This window comes from Hetaerina americana, unplaced genomic scaffold (assembly GCF_022747635.1).
Source record: "Hetaerina americana unplaced genomic scaffold, ioHetAmer1.1.p SCAF_113, whole genome shotgun sequence".
NCBI lineage: Eukaryota > Metazoa > Arthropoda > Insecta > Odonata > Calopterygidae > Hetaerina > Hetaerina americana.
The window spans coordinates 297,859-312,860 of NW_027286215.1; the positions used below are offsets into that span (position 1 = coordinate 297,859).

Sequence of the window (15,002 nt, forward strand, 5' to 3'; positions counted from 1 at the left end):
TTAAAACTACATCCTCGCTGCTTGTTGTGGTTGGTCCATTCTCCATTAAGATTTGTTCTTTTCTTTCTTCATTTGATTCTTGGTGGACTGATGCCATGATACCTGTAAGAGAGCGGATTAATTCATACAATAAATACCTTGGATGTGAGTGGTTCCAACAATCGAAACTCCCTCGACAGTCACATGATTGGGAGAAGGACCATAAGTCAACCTCCAATTCATGTGATAGAAGAGAGGGGATCATTCATTAAGAAACACCCACATGAAATAATTAAAACTAATCGCACGAATACGCCTAACCTTAATCGCAATCTATTTCGACCCTATTGGTCCAAATCTAAAACTACATCCTCGCTGGTTGTTGTGGTAGGTCCATTGTCCTTTAAGATTTGTTCTTTTCTTTCTTCATTTGATTCTTGGTGGACTCATGCCATGATGCCTGTAAGAGAGCGGATTAGTGCATACAATAAATACCTTGGATGTGAGTGGTTCCAACAATCAAAACTCCCTCGACAATCACATGATTGGGAGAACAACCATAAGTCCACCTCTAATCCATGCGATAGAAGAGCAAGGATCAATCATTCAGAAACACCCACATGAAATAATTAAAACTAATCACACTAATACGCCTAACCTTAATCGCAATCTATTTCGACCCTAATGGTCGAAATCTAAAACTACATCCTCGCTGCTTGTTGTGGTTGGTCCATTCTCCATTAAGGTTTGTCCTTTTCTTTCTTCATTTGATTCTTGGTGGACTGATGCCATGATGCCTGTAAGAGAGCGGATTAGTGCATAAAATAAATACCTTGGATGTGAGTGGTTCCAACAATCGAGACTCCCTCGACAATCACATGATTGGGAGAACGACCATAAGGCGACCTCCCACCCATGCGATAGAAGAGAGGGGATCATTCATTCAGAAACACCCACATGAAATAATTAAAACTAATCGCACGAATTCGCCTAACCTTAATCGCAATCTATTTCGACCCTAATGGTCCAAATCTAAAACTACATCCTCGCTGCTTGATGTGGAAGGTCCATTCTCCATTAAGATTTGTCCTTTTCTTTCTTCATTTGATTCTTGGTGGACTGATGCCATGATACCTGTAAGAGAGCGGATTAGTGCATAAAAAAAATACCTTGGATGTGAGTGGTTCCAACAATCGAGACTCCCTCGACAATCACATGATTGGGAGAACGACCATAAGGCGACCTCCCACCCATGCAATAGAAGAGACGGGATCATTCATTCAGAAACACCCACATGAAATAATTAAAACTAATCGCACGAATACACCTAACCTTAATCGCAATCTATTTCGACCCTAATGGTCCAAATCTAAAACTACATCCTCGCTGCTTGATGTGGAAGGTCCATTCTTTATTAAGATTTGTTCTTTTCTTTCTTCATTTGATTCTTGGTGGACTGATGCCATGATGCCTGTAAGAGAGCGGATTAGTGCATAAAAAAAATACCTTGGATGTGAGTGGTTCCAACAATCGAGACTCCCTCGACAATCACATGATTGGGAGAACGACCATAAGGCGACCTCCCACCCATGCAATAGAAGAGAGGGGATCATTCATTCAGAAACACCCACATGAAATAATTAAAACTAATCGCACGAATACGCCTAACCTTAATCGCAATCTATTTCGACCCTAATGGTCCAAATCTAAGACTACATCCTCGCTGTTTGTTGTGGTTGGTCCATTCTCCATTAAGATTTGTCCTTTTCTTTCTTCATTTGATTCTTTGTGGACTGATGCCATGATGCCTGTAAGAGAGCGGATTAGTGCATAAAGTAAATACCTTGGATGTGAGTGGTTCCAACAATCGAAACTCCCTCGACAATCACATGATTGGGAGAACGACCATAAGTCAACCTCCAATTCATGTGATAGAAGAGCAACGATCAATAATTCAGAAAAACCCACATTAAATAATTAAAACTAATCACACGAATACGCCTAACCTTAATCGCAATCTTTTTCGACCCCAATGGTCAAATCTAAAACTACATCCTCGCTGTTTTTTGTGGTAGGTCCATTCTCCATTAAGATTTGTCCTTTTCTTTCTTCTTTTGATTCTTGGTGGACTGATGCCATGATACCTGTAAGAGAGCGGATTAGTGCATACAATAAATACCTTGGATGTGAGTGGTTCCAACAATCGAAACTCCCTCGACAGTCACATGATTGGGAGAAGGACCATAAGTCAACCTCCAATTCATGTGATAGAAGAGCAAGGATCAATCATTCAGAAACACCCGCATGAAATAATTAAAACTAATCGCACGAGTACGCCTTACCTTAATCGCAATCTATTTCGACCCTAATGGTCCAAATCTAAAAGTACATCCTTGCTGTTTTTTGTGGTAGGTCCATTCTCCATTAAGATTTGTCCTTTTCCTTCTTCATTTGATTCTTGGTGGACTGATGCCTTGATGCCTGTAAGAGAGCGTATTAGTGCATAAAATAAATACCTTGGATGTGACTGGTTCCAACAATCGAAACTCCCTCGACAATCACATGCTTGGGAGAACGACCCAAAGGCGACCTCCCACCCATGCGATAGAAGAGCAAGGATCAATCATTCAGAAACACCCACATGAAATAATTAAAACTAATCGCACCAATACGCCTAACCTTAATCGCAATCTATTTCGACCCTAAGGTTCCAAATCTAAAACTACATCCTCGCTGCTTGTTGTGGTAGGACCATTCTCCATTAAGATTTGTCCTTTTCTTTCTTCATTTTTATCTTGGTGGACTTATGCCATGATGCCTGTAAGAGAGCGGATTAGTGCATAAAATAAATACCTTGGATGTGAGTGGTTCCAACAATCGAAACTCCCTCGACAATCACATGCTTGGGAGAACGACCAAAGGGCGACCTCCCACGCATGCGATAGAAGAGCAAGGATCAATCATTCAGAAACACCCACATGAAATAATTAAAACTAATCGCACCAATACGCCTAACCTTAATCGCAATCTATTTCGACCCTAATGGTCCAAATCTAAAACTACATCCTCGCTGCTTGTTGTGGTTGGTCCATTCTCCATTAAGATTTGTCCTTTTCTTTCTTCATTTGATTCTTGGTGGACTGATGCCAAGATGCCTGTAAGAGAGCGGATTAGTGCATAAAATAAATACCTTGGATGTGAGTGGTTCCAACAATCGAGACTCCCTCGACAATCACATGATTGGGAGAACGACCATAAGGCGACCTCCCACCCATGCGATAGAAGAGAGGGGATCATTCATTCAGAAACACCCACATGAAATAATTAAAACTAATCGCACGAATACGCCTAACCTTAATCGCAATCTATTTCGACCCTAATGGTCCAAATCTAAAACTACATCCTCGCTGCTTGTTGTGGTTGGTCCATTCTCCATTAAGATTTGTCCTTTTCTTTCTTCATTTGATTCTTTGTGGACTGATGCCATGATGCCTGTAAGAGAGCGGATTAGTGCATAAAGTAAATACCTTGGATGTGAGTGGTTCCAACAATCGAAACTCCCTCGACAATCACATGATTGGGAGAACGACCAAAAGGCAACCTCCCACCCATGCGATAGAAGAGCAAGGCTCAATCATTCAGAAACACCCACATGAAATAATTAAAACTAATCGCACGAATACACCTAACCTTAATCGCAATCTATTTCGACCCTAATGGTCCAAATCTAAAACTACATCCTCGCTGCTTGATGTGGAAGGTCCATTCTCCATTAAGATTTGTCCTTTTCTTTCTTCATTTGATTCTTGGTGGACTGATGCCATGATGCCTGTAAGAGAGCGGATTAGTGCATACAATAAATACCTTGGATGTGAGTGGTTCCAACAATCGAGACTCCCTCGACAATCACATGATTGGGAGAACGACCATAAGGCGACCTCCCACCCATGCGATAGAAGAGAGGGGATCATTCATTCAGAAACACCCACATGAAATAATTAAAACTAATCGCACGAATTCGCCTAACCTTAATCGCAATCTATTTCGACCCTAATGGTCCAAATCTAAAACTACATCCTCGCTGCTTGTTGTGGTTGGTCCATTCTCCATTAAGATTTGTTCTTTTCTTTCTTCATTTGATTCTTGGTGGACTGATGCCATGATGCCTGTAAGAGAGCGGATTAGTGCATAAAATAAATACCTTGGATGTGAGTGGTTCCAACAATCGAAACTCCCTTGACAATCACATGATTGGGTGAACGACCATAAGTCAAACTCCAATCCATGTGATAGAAGAGCAAGGAGCAATCATTCAGAGCAGTGTACAACAGAATTGTGTATTGGATTAATAGTACCTTGCTTTTTGTATCACAACTTAACTGTTTTTATATACAGTCCACCTTTTGATAACTTTTAACTGAACATAGAATATATATCCAACCGAACCATGGCTTGGTATTATAAAAGCACCTTGCTTTTATAGCGATAACTGAACTGTTTTAGTTTACAGTCCACCTTTTGATACCTTATAATTAACATAGAAATTTTATGCAATGGAACCGTGGCTTGGTTTTAGAAAACGTCTTACCCTTATACCAGTACTCAACACTTTCTATTTACAGTTCATCTTTTGATGTCCTTCAGCTGAGCATGGGAGTATTAGAAGTACCCCTTCTTCTTCTTGCTATGAAGATATCATCACTATGCATTGCCAGAAATGTTATCATACCTTTCTCTTTAAATGTTATACCCATGGCATGCACACCAGCTGAAACATAATGCATCATTATTAGATTCTCTTCACCCCAATTTTTAATTTCAATCTATTTTTCTTGTGTTTTCCTTCTTCCTTGGATCCATTCCTCTGCATCCTGCGATAGGGTAAGAATATAGGATAATATGTGTTGATTAATTCAAAAATTCAAAAAAATATATAATTTGATTCTATGTGCATTATTTTTAAAGTAAATCTTTTAAATATTGAAATGTAATGAAATAATTGACTTTGTAATTCCACACACTTTATTTAAAAACACACGACCCAGGTTTCGACGTTGAACGTCATCATCAGGTGGTCCTCATAGAAGCACGCTGGCTATATATACCTTCTGATCATAGGAGGGGGGGGTTGGTCAGAGAGGGAGGTCGGAGGGGTAAAAAAGGTTACAATGTAGCTGTTTGTGTAACAAGCTGAATGTGTAACAGTTATAAGTGAACTTTGTGCATTACTTAAGACGTGTGTTTCCCAAAATTATTTCATTTTTAATGGTACCTATTTCCAACAACCCAATGGTTTAGCCATGGGCTCGCCCTTGTCCCCACTCCTGGCCGATATGTATATGGACAATTTTGAAAAAGTTTTGTTCTCCTCAGCCTACCCTCTCATTAATAATGTATTTTGTTGGTTAAGATATGTAGACGATGTCTTCTGTGTGTGGACAGGTTCTGATAGGCAACTAGATCAGTTTCTAGCACATCTAAATTCTATCAATTCTAATGTACAATTCACGTGTGAAAAAGAGGAAAAAGGTTCCCTGAATTTCCTCGACCTATCCATTTCTAAAGACAAAGATGGGTTACAGTATTCCATTTTTAGGAAAGAAATGTATACAGACCAATTAATTAATTCCTCTTCAAGGCATTGCTTCACCCAAAAGCTTTCGGCATTTCATGCAATGATCCACCGTTTGACCGCTATCCCTATGTCAAAATTCAATGTAAATAAGGAACTTAATGTAATTAAAACGTTAGCAGTAAACAATGGGTATTCAGAAGATCTAATAAATAAACTTTACCGGAATAAACTTACAAAAATAGCCTTAAGCCACATTTACAACCCCGAACATGTAAAAGATCCCACTGCCAAATGGCGGAGAATACTATATCTTGGGACTATTTCTCAAAAAGTAATTAAAAGTTTACCTAAAGAAAAAATTAAATGTGCCTTTTACAGTCGTTCATGCCTTAAGAACCTGATCTCTCACACTAAAGACAAAGTCCCCGAAAACGAGAGGAGTGGAGTGTATGAGTTAAAGTGCTCGGATTGTAGCACAAAGTATATTGGACAAACAGGACGGAAATTTAAAGAAAGGATTAAAGAACACCAAACATGTGTAAAAAATAAGAACATAACATCCCTCTTTGCAAAACACCTCATCGAAAGTGATCACAAAAGTGACTTTGTGACAAAAATTATTCATTTTGAAGAAAAAGGTCAAAGGCTCGATGCTTTGGAGCAGTTAGAAATTTTGAAATGTGTCCGTTGGAAAGATGATCTTGCCAACGAAATTTTGTATCCCTCCCACTCCCCACTCCTAGACCTACCACTCTTCTAAATCAAAAATGTAATTCTCTTTTCTTCCCAGCTACATTGTAACCTTTTTTACCCCTCCGACCTCCCTCTCTGACCAACCCCCCCCTCCTATGATCAGAAGGTATATATAGCCAGCGTGCTTCTATGAGGACCACCTGATGATGACGTTCAACGTCGAAACCTGGGTCGTGTGTTTTTAAATAAAGTGTGTGGAATTACAAAGTCAATTATTTCATTACATTTCAATATGTTATGCAAATTCCACAAAGTTACGCCTGAGACAACAAATCTTTTAAATGTTTACTTTCTTTTTAAATTTTAAAATGCGAGGTTCTTTTCAATGCATTGTGTTTTAAAATATTTAATATTGGAGCAAATGCAATTTAAAAGATATGGTAAAGAAATATTAACTGTCAATTTTATATTTTAACTACCTTTCTAATATTCTTTTCCGATGGCCTACAGCTTTCTTCTAACCTCTGTCCATTCCCTCCTTCCTAAAATAAACCATTTCCTATTCCACTTACAGAGAGACTCCCGGGAATTTTTCCAGTACCTATGCAAAATACGCCCCCACCGCTCACCTGGCCTAGATGCTCTCAGCCCTAAATTCATTCGCAATGGTGCTTCAGCCCGTTAACAAACTTTAGCCATCTTTTATAATTACTGTTTTCCCCTATGAACCTTCCCTCCTCAATGGAAATGCACTAATATCATTCCGATATGTAAAACGGGTCCAAAGAATGATGTTTTAAACTATCGCCCTATCTCATTGCTTCCAGTCCAGTCCTTCATTTCTGAACGTATTATTCCCAACAGGATATTTCACCTCTCCGTTTTTATCTTCCCAGCAGCATGGTGTCCTCCCAGGCAGATCATGCCTGCAAATCTCGCTGTCTTTTAGCCCCATGCTGTCATGGCAATAGACAATTCAAGTTAACTTGATGCCATCTACCTTGACTTCTCCAAGGCTTTCCATGCACTGCATCATCAGCTCTTCCATCATAACCTCAGCCAACAGTTCGGCATTCATGGTATGTTCCTAAGCCTTCTCTCTAGCTTTCTCACCCACAGAACCCAGCATGTGATACTCTCGGATGCTTCTTCCTCTTGGTCTTCTGTCATGTCTGTGGTTCCCCAGGGCAGTGTCCTTGGGCCATATCATTTCAATTTATTCGTTAATGATCTTCCTTCCAGTCTCCTCTCCTCCGAGGTCCATACACTTCTCTACGCTGTTAATCAAGATTTACAGGCAAGTTAATAACACTGCTAACTGTATTAACCTTCAACCCTCCTTACATTAAATTTCCTTATCTGATGCCTGGAAGCTTAACTTTAACCCTTGAAAATTCTTCGTCAAAACCCCTCCACAACACCCTAATATCGATTATTGATTTGTCCGGAACTGCTCTCTTTCTTCAACTTCAGGATACAACTCAATCCACCCACTCCCTACTCCATCTGCCTATTCCTAGACTCTCTCTCACCAAGCTCTCATCTTTATTTTGCCTCTCTTCCCATCTTAATTCACTCACTCCCGCTATCCATCCTTTTTAAGCCTCATTGTTTATTGTTATGCTGTTATTGCCTTTTGTCCTTTTTCATGTCTGTTACATATTTTTCCCTCTTATTTGGCGCTACTGATGTAAGTGAAAAATGTTTTCAAATAAATAAATAAATAAAATTTTAGGGAAAAGGCCCTCCAAATGGACTTGTCTTGTCGTGGTGGAAGGGATAGGGTGTTACCACCACCAGAAGAATTGCACCATTACGCAGAGACCTAAAGTTAACATGATCTAAAGCACTTCAATTATTTCTCAAATCTCCAATGAAACATGAGTAGTTGTAAACTAGAAGTAAATGTTTCTTGCAAATATTGTCGAATGCCAGGTGTGTAGTCATCCTCTGCCATACACCCCAAGCGTGGTTGACTGTAGTCGGCACTAGGCAGATGTCGATATTGCCTAACATAGTGAAGAATGAATTCGAAAGAACGAGCCGAGGCCCTTCAATGGTTGCAAGTGACGTAATTTATTTCATTTATGTACTCTGCAAGCCACCGCTAGGGTGTGTTGGACGGGGGGTCAATACTAAACCCCAGACTAATTTTTAAAGATTTATAATGGATAAGACACTCATTGCAATATTACTCCTGATGGTTAACTCTTAGCTATAATCTTAGTTGTGAAATCTTAAAATAAGCTGCCTTTTGGGTGCGAAACCAGATATTTTTCTGTGCATTTACGCGTAAATATATCTACATTGAGAATAACCCGTTCACAAAAACAATATTACGAATAGCACGTGTAATAAAAAACTATGAGTGAAGTTTCGTAAAAATAATGTCAATATTAGAAAGCCGATGCGGGTTGGAAATAAAATTAATGCCATGGAATTTGACTGTCATTGGTTGAGGAAAACATTTTCGACCGCATGAAGTGCCGGGGGTGGTGGATGTGACGGCGAACAAATCTTACGACTTGCGACTTGTTGATAATTGTTTTAAGATGTTAAAATGAACTAACTTGGTTCTTAGAAGATGATATGCTTTGATAAACTGAGAAGCGAATCAAAATTATCAGAGGCCCAGGATTGGGATAACTTACAGGGGGCCATCGTTAAATCGCAAGATACGAGATAGCATTATCCATGCATAGGAAACATGCCTCTTTAACGTAAATATTCAATGGGATAATTGGATTCCACCTACAGCGGCAAAAGATGTGGTATACGTAAAACTAATTAGATTAAATATAGAACAGTAATGACTTAAGAAATCTGTATCCGTTCTAACGTAGTCAGAGGGCCTTATAGGGGGGGGGGGGGGTGAGGGGAAGGGATTTTGTGTCTTTTGAAGTATGGCCTTCCAACACCCCTGAAACAAACTCTCGCGCAGGCGTGTATTCCTCCCTGTAACGTACCCAAGGGGTGGCTTACAAGATACCTTGAGTTAGTGAAAACCAAGCAGGTTTCCCCAAAAGATAAATCCTGAGACACAAATTGTTGTTTAAAACTACCCCTTTATTGAATTCGGGAGAAAAAAACATCCCGGTGGAGGCGATTTTGGCGACACGCTTTATGAAAGTTTTTCACGAAATAATTCCAGGTAAACTACTCAAAAATCTACCGAAGTATGACACAGCTGAAATATCCAGAACAGAATTAACATATGGATGGTCACCCAGTAAGGGTAGTCTAATAAGGGGTCAACTGTAATGCAGTCGAAGTCACTTCAGACTCTCCCGAGGTTATTTTCGACGGATCTCTTTCATTCCTCCCCTACGTTAATGGGGTTATTCCTGTGCATTTATGAAAGATACGTTTATTTTTCTACGAAGCAATAGTATAATAACACGACGGTAGTTGTCGGGAAAAGTTAGTCTAATCAGTTGGTGTTCAACGCTGTTTCAAGAAATACTGTTTAGAGATTAATTAAAAATAAGTTCATTTTGAAAATAATTGGGAATAATAGTAATTCCCTAGCGATTACCTACCTCTTCTATTATAACGAAATAGAAAGTCTAGATTCGACTTAATAATTAGGCCTATCCTCACCTAGTAATTACTCTCCTGGGCGAGACGTATTCGGGGAATAAGTGGACCTAGAAGGCAATTGAATTCATGTGAAGCCTATTGGCGAAATATGGCGAGGAAATAGAATAACAAGCTTGGCTGTCGAAAGTATACCCTCATTTAGAAAGTATCGCCAGGGTACTATGAGACTAAGGATTATCGCATCGGTTGTGGAACCTTGATTTTTCACCATTTAAAACGAAACATTATCCGTCCAAGACCTTCATTGTACAAAATAAAACTGCAAGCTTAGTATGAACAGACGGGAATCACCAGCCTAAGCGGCAAGAGGGGTAACTGCTCATCAAAGCATTGGACATATAGTAGTTTCATAGACCCAATCATCCTACGAAACCCATTAGGTAATCCCTAAGAAGATTCGCCCTCCAAAAAATAACAGCTTTTGATAAGTAGAACCTCGCTGAATATATTTTCGCAACTTCAAATCCCATTACTCAAAAATATAAACCGCAATGATAAGGCTAAGGCAAAGTTTGAAGCTGGATGCCATTAGGAGGAACTAAAGCAAATGGATGGAGTTTACATATCTCGAGGAATAGGAAAGAACGAGGAAGAGAGCGAAAGTGAAATCTTGCCCTCCACGAAAGAGGTCAATCCGACGTGGTCGTCTTTAACAGGGTCATCAATGGATTTCATTAATAAATTTTGGGAGATTCAGGTAAGAAGTGTCAACTTACAATTATTCCAATCCGTTGTAATCTCCGAAGTTCCATTCCCTCGGAATCATTATTTCCTTCTTGCACCTCCAGACGTGTTCCTCAATACACCCCTCATAACACTGTACAATCTCTTTATCCCATAGCAATGTAGCAGTACTCCTGTCTCAGGGAATTCTTTTTACGTAACAACGATCGTATCACTGTAAATAATTCAAAAGCTTTCATTTTCAAAGTATTCTTTGAATTCAGAAGAATACACTTTCGACAATAAAAGAATACCTAGTCATTACGACATTGAATGATAGACTCCGTTTTTTGCATATTATACCGTTACTTTTTCGACTGAAATACTTGCAAGTAATTTAACATCTAAACTTTTGCACAAGTAATCTATCTTTTTGACAGTCAGTAACCTTATGGTGAGTGTTCGAAACACCTAATCCAACGTCATCAAAACGGCAGTTTTTTACCAAAAACGAGTTTCCAACGGCGGCCTGAGTCAGACGGACCCATAGTAAAATGGGGCCAAAGGCTCTCGAGAACTCTCAGCACCTCGTGACCTGGGCCTTTGCTCTCGCGGGCGTAAAGATCCGGGTCTTTCGAGTTTCATAAGTATTTTAGATTGCTCGTTTAATTGGTATGAGAGCAAGGTGCAATTAGATGTGATGGCTACTGTTCGAAGAAATAATTACCTACATGAAAAATATCGAATGAACGACCGACTGCAGATGACGAAGAGTCAAAAAATTCAAGGCTTCATTACATTTGGAGAAAAAATACGCTGAGATATTGGCTATGTTTAAAAAAATCTGCAATCTTGTTGAGGGAAATTTAAAACGCTTCATACCGTCCCGTACCACATTATCTCAGCCTGCATCGCATCGCACTACTTCCCGTTCATTATACATTTTTAATAAATTTTAACTTTTCTCTAGCAAACTTCAAAAGGATAAATTGCTCACCATCGTACGAAAAATCAGTCCCCAAAGAAGTCCCATAATTACGATGGAATTGACGTATCCATCGTTTTCGCATTTATAATTATAAAACTCTCTCGCAGAGAAAGAATTACACCCCCTTTTTCGCAAGTGCAGCCCCTAACATAAGGCAATCAACCTTGATCGTAAAAGGCTCGAATGTTAAACAAGCATGGACTCACCTCCTTCCCAAACGACGACCCAGGACCAACTGAACGGATTAGCGAATCGGAGGCATGGCGGGAGACCAAAACCGTTGGATGACGTCATTCGTTAAATTTGAAAATGTGCCAATCATGTAGACTTTTAAAAGTAAACAAAACATACATAAAATCTTTCCATCATGATTTTGGATATCTAATTTCAAAACTATTTTCCCTTTATAAATGAATATATTTAAACTCAATATTAATTTTGTTTCGGAATACAGCTTCCCGCCATATTTAATTCTTCAACACCCAGATGGCGCCAGGGAATGTAGTTAGCCCCTCCCACAAGCAATCTCAGGACGCCGACTGCTTCACGGTGGAGCCGCGCAACGGCACAGGGACCTACGTACCTGAGAAATATCGGATTAGATCCTGGTATCTCTGCCTTTCCCTTGCTCCCAACGACAAGAAAACCTCTCTCCTGCTGACTAGCGCTCTTGAATCAATCACGGTTACTTAATATTTGCCAGAGTAAGTACACGCACACTGAGATGACCCGCCTTTCTTAACGACATGATCACACGAAATTAAGCACTCACTCTCGGCCGCCCGAATCGTCGTTCTGCACGCGATATTAAATATTCGGCTGGACACTAGCCATCCATTGTCGAAGACACTTTGTAAACATCCGTTGGCGAAATTAGGAACGTACTACGGCCATAGAAGCCTGGTACACTCGGGAAGGTCACCATTGCGATCCCTGGGACATCAGGAGTATCCAGTTAGCAATCGAAACAACACACGTTCCCGGGATTAAACCATCCGTCACCAAGTTGTACCAAAACTGCATCCAATGTTACGAACCTGGAGGCTCTTCCTGCTGCCAATCGAGGTTTTGCCTAAACGGACTCTTCTAATTGAATACAACAGGACCAAACTCTCCTCTTCTCTGCACATAACTTGGGAATTAAACGGCCGAATATCGACATTCAACCGAAATGATTTAAAGAAAAACTGAGGCTTAGGACAATTTCTTTAAATGCGAAATATTACCTTTGTCAGGCTTTTTTCCTTTGCTTGGGTTTCATACTGGCCGTACAATGCATGCCCTTGAAGTGACTGCGATAACACCAATTCTCATTCTTTTGTTATGTGCTTTTTGCTTCTGACCCTCTGCCTGTTAAGGGTCCCTCGTTTCAGCGTCCTTGGTGATGCCTGTTGTATAAATTGAAGAAAGTTCCGACGCAATATTCTTAGAGCGCAAAGAAAAGATGCTTATGGCAAAACGTGACATCTTGTTAACTACATGAACATGTATTCTCTTTGAAGGAAATGAGATTTTAAAAGAACCTTCAATTTGTGTTTGGATGCTTTTCTCACTTGTTTTTTCAGCTTATTGCAGAGGCCTGAGAGTTCGAGCGGGATTATATGATCTCGGAGAAGCGTACAAAGCTGAGAAAAGGACATTAGCGGCAAAGAAGGAACATAACCAAAATTGCGGAGCGGGAAAAAGGCATTGAATTTCCTGGACATTCCGCAAATACGAGGATGTGAGTGATTGTATTTAGCATGCATTGACCATGTTCCTAAATGTTTTGTGAATTCGTTTTCCACATACACCCCTCACACTTCTGTTTTATAAAAGGTTACCCATGGTGGAAAAGTCTTGTGTTATATGGCTAAAGGAAACTTACCCTCTCCCCTCTATTAATTTACTTCAGCCATCACTTCGCGCTAAAAATATATGAAGGAAATAAATAAATGAAATGAATAAATAATAAAGTAAATACATGTATTTATATGCACATGTTTATAAATGCACTCGATTAAAGTGACGCGGATGTGAGAAATAAATCAAGGGAAGGAGCGACGTCTCGCTATGCAATTGGATAAATAGTTCTTAATATAGTGAAAGGGATAGAGAAAGGTATAAGTTCTCGCTAGGAGTTAATGACGAGTAATCCGCCATATTAGTGGAACGTTTTCTTGAATGGATCAACTTGGGTGAAGAAATCTACAAAGGAATTTCTTTTTTCTTGGTTTACCTTATGCCATTGCCGTTATATTCTGTAAGAATAATGAAATTTTGAATGTACACGTACCTGAACCGGTACTGTGTGATCGAAACGTGAGTAACAATTTTTATAATTTAACATATATGCGTATTTGGACTCTTGCTAACTTGCACTCGGCGGATTTATTTGTAATACCTTCATATATAATTATTTTACTTTATTCATTTTTAAAAACGACAACCATATTCAATGCAATTAATATAAATATTACTTAATAAACAATATTACAATTTAGTACAATTAACAAGCCTGAATAGGAGCCTTAATGATACATAACTAAATACAGTCATGACTCCATACCTAACAAAAAAAAGGCTTGCAGGAATCACGTGGTGGTATATTAGCGAGAGAGCGAATAGCTCTCTTTTGTAGTAGCGAAATTTTTTACCATGTTGGGAATGGCCCCATGACTCAACTCCATGATTCAAATGACATTGAAAGAAGGCATGGTAAAAAGTTCAACAATACTGATTTTAAATGAGAGAGTTGAGCTTTCTAAACACATAAAAAGCTTTACTCAGTTTATTACAGATCTGATTGATGTGGGTTTCCCAGTTGAGTTTTGTATCAACGCACATATATATTTATTTGTATGATAACTCTTGAAGCAGTGGATGTCTTTCCACAAGGTTTACAATTTCAGTTCAAAATGATTTTTTTAATTAAAAATTGTTTGAACATTCTTCCGAGATATCTTGTTTAGATTAATAGAAAGAAATTACTACATTTCATCCAAATTCTTAATTTTGTCGACTCTCATTTCCCACTAGTCTATGCTGTGTGGATAGAAATTCGGAAAAGGAATGTAAACACTCACAAAGAAATGATTTTCCGTGAGAATGGAGAATAATTTTAGATAGTTGTTATATATTCTGTAAAAAAAATATGAAACAGGTAAGTATCTAATTCAATGAGATAGTGCTGGAATAAATTGATATTAGGCCGGAGCCGATATTTCTATGATTGGACATTTCTGCGTTGGCTTCTATTCTGAATACTTAGTTGGCGATAGGTATGCATGAAGTTAACGCCTCTGCGCCGGCATGCTGGGCATTATGTGGATGTCCTTCTATTAACCTTTGGCCCCGCACTATTACATCCGTAGATCAGACCACAAAGATAAAATAAGGGAGTTAGATTCCAGTACAGATAGATACAAATACCCATTCTTTCCCTTAACCATCAGAAATCATAATTGTAAGATACTGAAGTAATTTTATAAACCATTAAAACTTTTAATTTACAAGTCGGGACTA

At 39.1% G+C, this 15,002-nt stretch overlaps 1 long non-coding RNA gene across 1 annotated transcript; it reads right to left on the reverse strand.

Moving 5' to 3' along the window:
- Positions 1 to 4,784: 4,784 nt before the first annotated feature.
- LOC139685455 (uncharacterized) lies at positions 4,785 to 11,734 on the reverse strand. Its single transcript, XR_011700110.1, has 3 exons — positions 11,705 to 11,734; positions 10,564 to 10,745; positions 4,785 to 4,850 (listed from the first exon to the last, which is right to left on the reverse strand). It is a non-coding gene; the product is annotated as an uncharacterized lncRNA (long non-coding RNA).
- Between the last annotated feature and the right edge of the window lie 3,268 nt (positions 11,735 to 15,002).